Raw genomic sequence first — 8,408 nt, forward strand, 5'->3', positions numbered from 1 at the left:
AATCAGTGTTGGAAATTGAAATCTGTGTTAAACCATGGAAGTTTTCAAGGAGAAAAGCAAAGGCAACTTTTGCTTTTGATCTGCACTTTAAATGAATATTTTTAATCAATTAATTGTAAAGTATCAGAATCACTTTATAATGATGAAATCAACTCAATCGGTATCACTTTAAAGTCATAAGAATATGATGAATTACTATAATGCAATCATTATATTATATTATGATCATAATTAATTATGAATTATTTATATAATGTGTATGAGATTAATTAAAATAATCATAATATAATATAATTCAATTAATTATGATCATAATATTTTGGGCCCAAAGTAAAAGAAAAAGAAACACGATACCGCCATAGTGGGAGAGAAAAGTAAGGAAATATATATCGCAATCAGCGAAGCCGCGGAAAAATAAATCCCAAAATCCATTTTATTATTAAAAAAAAACTAACTGACGAACCGTCTCTTAGAAATAATCTAAGACATCTCCAATTGTGAAGGTTGTGTTGCAGATTCAATTGAGGCATCCAAGGCGAAAATTAACGATGACAATGGAAGTAGAAGAAATGGAGAAGGCGCGAACCAGGAAACAGCCTCGTCTTGGTTGGGACGAGGCACCGTCTCGTCCAGAGGTTGGTTTCTCTTATCAAGATCCCAAAACAATAAGAAAATCAGGGACTTGGGTGTGAAACAAGTATCTGACATTTTTTGCGTTGGGAATTGTTTTTTAGGCACAAAAAGCTTTGGTGACGTCTCGACGTTCGTCAGTGCCCAAAAGGGATGATGACCATGAAGGCCATTACGTCTTTAATCTCGGCGAAAATCTCACTCCAAGATGTAAGCTCCCCCCTCCAATTATTAACTTTTATCTTTTATATATATATGATGTTATCTTTTATCATCAATGATCCTTGTAATTATGTTTTAAAAGATAAAATTCTTAGTAAGATGGGTGAAGGTTAGCTGTCAAAGTACTCTGCTGTGAGTTTTTTATTTTTTTTGATTCTGGTTGTAGCACATTTCAGCCAAAATTGCTAGTGTTGTAGGCACATTTGGCCGAGTTTTGGAATATTGGGACTTCCAAAATCGAGAGTATGCCGCGATTAAGGTAGTTAGAAGCATTAGGAGATATCGTGATGCGGCAATGATTGAAGTTGATGTTCTTGAACATCTGGCTAAGAATGATAAAGGCGCCTCACAGTACGTGTCCTCACATTTTAAGTTTATGGATATTGCATCTTATCTCAGTTGTACACTTTACAAACTTTTTTGGTCACTTCTTGCAGCTTTGTGCGGATTCAGAATTGGTTTGATTACTACAATCACATTTGAATGGTAAGTATCCAATGAAGCTTCTCCTAAGCATAAAGTGTTCCTTTCCGGTTGTGCATTTGGAAGTTTGGGTATTGGTAACTTTATTTTAAGCAAGAAACTTGATTAGCATTTTGGTATGAAAGAAGTTGATAAAGTGTTGAATTTGCTTGTTCTTTTAGAATTAATGGTGCTTGTCTCAGTTGGCATTGATCCTTTTTAGGTGAATTAGTTGAAATTCGAAGCTTGGATGAGATCCTTGAATGTGTTCTAATACCATTATTTTGTTTTTTCCTCGTGGGCTTCATGTAAATTGGGACTAAACAAATGCCTTCCTGTGGATGTATTTTAATTGTGTTATCAGGTATTTGAGAGGCTTGGACCAAGTTTATTTGATTTTCTAAAGAGAAATAAATACTGCCTATTTCCTGTGGATCTTGTTCAGGAATTTGGACGTGTAGCATGTGTGTGGATTGTTCTTGCCACGTATTTCATCATATCTCATCTTCTAACCACTCACCCTCTTCTGTTTCTCGGCCTGTTTTGTTTGTTCAGTCTTAGTGTTCGGTTGCTTATTCTGCCCAATGTTTTTAACATCTTTCTATGCTTTTAATGTATCTGGCAGATATGCATGATTTATGCTTAATCCTCACTGACCTGAAGCCAGAAAATATTCTTCTTGTATCTTCTGAATATGTAAAGCTTCCTGGCTGCAAGGTATTTGGCCTTCTATAATCAATGATTTATACCATTTTAGATGTGGGGTACAAACTTAGTTATGACAATGAAAATGCTTCGAATGGTAAAGAGGAGTTTCTCAGATGAAACACATTTCAGGTGCTTGCCAAAGTCAAGTGCCATTAAGCTGATTGATTTTGGCAGTACTGCATTTTATAATCAGAATCATATCTCCATTGTTTCCACGAGGCGTTACAGAGCCCCTGAGATTATTCTAGGTAACCAATTATTGTGTTGGAAAATGAGAATGTGGTTTTCCCTTCATTTTCGTTGTGTTGTGTTCTATTCCAAGTATAGAAGGTCATTGGGAGTCTTGTGCTTTATTCCCGCTTTCCAGGATTGGTAAAAGTTCACATTCCGTTGGCATACTTCCAGGTGCTAATTGAGTTAAGGATGACTGTTCAAGGATCACATCATAGAATTTAGGCCTTCCTTTCTAATGACATGTCTTTGAGTATGTTCCCTTGATTCAATTGCTGGTCTGGATTATTAGTTTGATTTTTTTTTTACTTTCTGTTGGTTCTTTTTTACCAAGCTTGTTAATACTTCTGCTTTGAATTACTTTTGACACCTTTAAAGTTTCAAAAGGCAGAATTATTTTGACACATTTATAATTAAATACATTGGTGCAGGTCTAGGTTGGAGCTATCCATGTGATCTGTGGAGTGTTTGCTGTATACTTATTGAACTATGCACGGTTGGTCCCCTGAATATCTACACACATTTAGCTTCATTCGTATGTGGAACATGGGGTCATTCTTTTGTTTGATTTTTTTGCAGGGTGAGGCATTATTTCAAACCCATGAGAACTTGGAGCATTTGGCGATGATGGAGAGGGTGTTGGGACCTCTTCCTGAGCATATGATTCGAAGGTCTAAGTAAGTTACACAGTTATCTTTTAATCTCATAAGCAACTGATTGTAATGCATGACTTGTTTGGTATTACCTCAGCAGGGGTGCTGAAAAATATATCCGGATAGGCTCTAGACTAAATTGGCCTGAAGGTGCGGTATCTAGGGAGAGTATTAGAGCTGTTAAGAAGCTTGACCGTTTGAAGGTATGGTTTCTTTTTATGGCTCGTGTCTGGTTTGACAAGTGACGTGTTTGGTTTCTTTGTTCCCTGATAATAACTTACGGGTTATCTCAGAATAAGGTATCACAGCATGTAGAAAGCTCAAGATATTCACTGGCCGACCTGTTGGAAGGTTTATTGAAATATGATCCATCCGAACGTCTCACTGCACGCCAAGCTCTAAATCATCCCTTTTTTAGGTACCCAAGTTAACTGGAAAGGAGTAAATTAATAGTTTTAGATATATTTATGGGAGACAAATGGCAAAGGCCCGAAATTTTGAGATTCTTTATATATTTTTTTGGGTATAATCGGTTGGTACTTCATCCATTTATAATATTACATAAGTCCATTATGGATACTATCGTTCCATTCACAATCTAGTCCTTGATTGTACTATTTTTGTGAGTGGTATTTTATGTCCGTCATAGAGGTGGATCAAAAGAGTTTTGGCCTCTTATACCCCAACAACACTTCAAGCACTGAGCTATCAGCTATGCTTCCTTCATTAGGCTTTCTGCCTTGTGTATATCCACAATTGAAAGAAGGAATCTTAATTGCTTGTGTTGTATTGAAGCTGCCTGAACAAACTCAAAGTCTTCTCCCAAATCCCATGATTATCAATAAAATTAATTATATTTTAAATTTATTGACTAAAGTGAGTCATATATATATATATATAATTAATCAAATTAAAATAATTGATTAATTTGATTGATTTTTGTATTAATCAAATGTTAGTATATTTGTTAGTTTCGATTTAAAACAATAATTTTGAGTCATAGCAAATTAAAAATAAATCTTTTATCATATATTTTTTTACATTTAGGTGTTTTTAGATTGAACCTAATATTGAGATTAAATTTTAGATTGAACCTAATATTGAGATTAAAAATAAGTATTGAGTTTTAAATTTTATAGACTATAAATGAAAGTTGAACTTCAAATTAAAAATATATCAACTAGGATTGTTTATGGACGTTAATCGTATCAATTAGTCTAAATGACCGGTTAACCGTTATAACGGTTATAAGACTTTTTAATCATAATCTAGCCGTGAAAAACTATAAATCGTTAATGGTTAATCGTTATTAACGGTTCGATCAAGGTTAACTTGCGGTTAATCTATTATAATTACTTTTTCAAAGATAACACAACATGAACATTTTGAAGTTTCATAATTCATACTAGAAAATACTAGAAAATACATCATCATTAATAATACTTCAAGTTCATCACATAGCATTTAGTAATAGTTTAATACAATATTAAAATTTTAAAGATAAATATTTAAGAAACATAAAATAAACACGATAATTTAAAGTCTTTAAGATCAAATCACCAACGTCCAAGGTATTCATCGAATTACTCCAAAATGAAATTTAACTCATCTATCATAATTGTTGGTTAGTTGATTGTTAAATCTTTTATTCTTATATTTCAAAACATGAAACAATCTAAAATAAGAAATATAATGCAATACTAACAAATTGAAAATAAAAAAAAATTATGAATTAGACTATAATTTACCAAGACTAATCATCCTCTAAAAAATAATTAAAATTTTAATTTAGGGATAGAGCTAGAAACTTACTTCTAATTCTATTTTTATTTTCCTTAAAAAATAATTATAAATTTAATTTATTAACAGTTAACCGATGGTTAATTATTTATACAAATTCATAACCGTAATCATTAACCTATCATTTGTGTGGTTCAGTTAACCAAAATCGATTAACATTAACGATTGGATAAATTAACCTATAAAATGTAACAATTACACCATTTAACAATTACGGTTAACAATTACATATTATTTTGAATACCCCTAATATCAACCATATATTAAAACTTTAAATAATTTAATTAATTATTTTCAGGTTAAATCATATGATAATATAATTTTTTTTAAAATTCTTTAATTATTATCACAGTGATTGCTCCAAGAAACTACATTTGAAGGGTAGAGGTGTGCATAATAATTTCAGTGTGTTTAACGAGAAGCAATAATTATTATGCCTAATACGTGTAAAAAATAACCTGCAGAATTCTGCCCATTTGAATGAGAAAGAGACTACATATTGGGTATAAAATATAATCAGATTTTCAAGAAGAAAATGTCTTCACTGTTAATGTATAATGCAAAATAAGACAAAAGTTTTACACTAAATGACCAGAATACTTGTAAAGAAAAAATGTCAGAGATGGGATTTAAACCAACGTCCTCTTTCGAAAATCAGAACTTGAGACAGACACCTTGGACCACTCGGCCATCCTAACTTACAGTAAACAATTAATTCGCTTTAATTTATAACAAGTGGAATTATAACCCACGCAATCTTTCGAAGACCAGAACTTGAGTCTGGCGCATGAGACCACTCGGCCATCCTGACCTTTTATTGACAGTGAGGAAGTAAACAACATATCAATAATTTAAAGAGAATGAAAATAAGCTAATTATTTATCCTATTTTGACAAATGTGATAAGTTCCAAACTAAGAGGAGGGATGATAATTAAGATGCATGAGATGAGAAACAGAGAGGATAACCAAAGGCTAATGCCTAATGGTGCTTAGTAAGAAAATTGAGTAAGATCTAAGTAGGTGATGTTAGAATAGGTTATACTTCGAGCTAACCATGGTTCTCATAAATTACATCCAAAAACCAATTTGGACAATCCTTTCCGCTTTGCAGAAAGCTTGAAGAACAAAAACTCAGCAAACTGCCTTGGTTCATTCTAAAACTTTTAGCTGTCGGTTTTAAACCCCTAGAAAAGCATTTATAGGTAATCTATTAGAACCTGATATCCCATTGTTTACATTGTATGATCAGACGAGATATCATCCTCTGAATCAGGCACAATTGAGAACTGGCCCTTGCCTCGACCTATTTTTTCGTGCCCAATTCCCTGTTCTCATAGCAGGATGCATGTCAAATTCAGCCAATCTGTTACTCTGTTGTGATCCCATTGACGTGTTTCTTATGGTCTCATCGTTCAAATTTTCATTTTCATGTGCAGAATTGCCTGAAGCGCTACCATTGTTGTCATCACCATCTGTGAAGATACTATTTTTTTTTCTCCATTTTCTATTATTATTTATTTATATTATTATTATTATTATTATTATTTTATTTTTATTAAAATTATTATTACAAACGGGCCAAGTCCGGCCCAACCCAGTAACCCAAATACAGTGGCCCAGACCTAAAGGCCCAAATGTGTAACCCTAAACCCGTTTAGGGTTTGTATCTAAGCCCCAGCCGCCATCAGCCATCCACCGTTGGATCTGGCATGATCCAACGGTCCAAGGACCTCCAGATGCAAACCCTAGGGTATGATACCCTAGGGCCACGCCCAGCCGCCGCTTTTGTTGTCTCCACCGCCACGTTCAACGCCGCTCAGCCGTTGCCACGAAGCCTCCAGAAGAATTGAAGAGAACCGTCCACGTTGAGGGCTACGTTGAGTCACCACCTACGGTTTGGTGACTCACCGAAGAACCCCTTTTGGACCGGTCCGAAGCCATCACCGGTGGTGGCTATAAAAGCCACCGAGCCCCCTGCCAACAAAAGAGAAGAGGAAGAATGGAGAACAAAAAAAAAACCAACAGAGAAGGAGCAACCAACAGCAAACCCAAAGCAGAGCAAACCCACAACACAGCAACCAAAAACAAAAGAAAAGAAAGGAGAGAAGCTTACCGAGGAAGCCACGACCGCCAGAACTCTCCAAACGTCACCAAAAACCTTCGAAAATCGAAGGTACTTTCTTAGATTTGCTCCGATCGGGAGCTATTTAAGAGAAAAGAACACCGGAATCGTCATTAGGACGGTTCGATCTACGTTTTAATATAAAAAAAAATTTCGGCCACCGAAGGCGGTTGCCGGCGGCAGGGTCAACGCCGACGAACGGTTGCCGGCCGGTATGCTTCTCTCTCTTTTAGAGAGAAGCGAGAGAATTTTGAATTCTCTCAAAGAAGAGAGAGAGAGGGAAGAAAAGAAATGAGAGCTGGCCCTTCGGGCCACCCGGTTTCGGGCTTTAAATAGCCCTTCCCGAACGACGTCGTTTCGGGGAGGGCTATTTGTGTAATTAACTAAGGGTTAAATCCCGTCGCAGTCCCTTAACTTGTAATTCTTACATTTTAGTCACTAAATCAAATTTATAATTATTTTAATTTGGTCTCTAAATTTTATTTATTTATATTTTAGCCCTTAACCGTAATTATAAATATTTTAGATAAAATACGTATTTAGTCCTTTAGTTTTAATAAATAATATTTTAATCCTGAGTATATATTTTAAATTTATTTTAATATGATATTCGAATTTTATATAATTTTATTTTAGTCACCAAATTAATAAATAAGGAAAATGGTATGTTTAATCCCTATAATTTTAAATAATTAATTATGAATTAGGTATTTAATTTCATTAGATTATAATTTAGTCACTATTTTTAAATATTTTCATTTATTATAAAGTTTATTTGCTTTTAAATATATAGTTCTAATTGTATTTTTTATTTATGTTTTAATTTTACTTGTTTACATTTTTAAATATTATTTTTTTAGTCATATAAATATATATACAATAAATAATAATTTATATTTTATATAAATTTTTTTATCATATTTTAATATTTATTTATTTTTCAATATCGAAGAAAAGGGCAGTCTTAATACAACTGGATGTCCTATTCTGGTATTTTAAAATTAAATATTATAAAAATTATAATTTAAATTATTATATTGTTAATATTTATTAATATCAAAGAAAAGAGCTGTCTTAAGGCACCTAGAAGTCTTTTCTGATATTTCTAAATAAATAAATATTTTACTTATAAATGTATATAAATATTTTTTCATAATAGGATTATAAATTAAATATCTTTGAATTCTTAAATTTCTAATAATAGAGACAAGTTATAATTAATAAAGTACCAATTTGGGGCGTTGTAGGGGTGCTAATCCTTCCCTAAACGTAACCGACCACAAATCCTTTTTTTTAAAAAAAGAACGAATTTTTGGTTATAAACGCAGATCAGTTCATCTTTTAACTGATGTTTTCTTAAAACTCTTTTAAAAGATAATTTTTAGGTATTCGATCTACCTGACCTAAAAGGCCTCCCAAATTATTTTATTTATTCATATCACTTTTCCCGCCAAGTAAAAAAATTCTTGCCCGGACGAAAGCCGGTTACGACAGCTTGGCGACTCCGCTGGGGACTGGTCAAACTTTTAAAATCAATTATAAATTATCTCTATTAATTATAAATTAAAAATTCATATAT

At 33.1% G+C, this 8,408-nt stretch overlaps 1 pseudogene; it reads left to right on the plus strand.

Annotated features, from left to right (window-relative positions):
- Positions 1–428: 428 nt before the first annotated feature.
- LOC120136284 lies at positions 429–3,413 on the plus strand (annotated as a pseudogene).
- Positions 3,414–8,408: the final 4,995 nt, after the last annotated feature.

The sequence above is a fragment of the Hibiscus syriacus genome, unplaced genomic scaffold (genome assembly GCF_006381635.1).
Source record: "Hibiscus syriacus cultivar Baekdansim isolate YM2019G1 unplaced genomic scaffold, ASM638163v2 tig00001825_pilon, whole genome shotgun sequence".
Lineage (NCBI taxonomy): Eukaryota > Viridiplantae > Streptophyta > Magnoliopsida > Malvales > Malvaceae > Hibiscus > Hibiscus syriacus.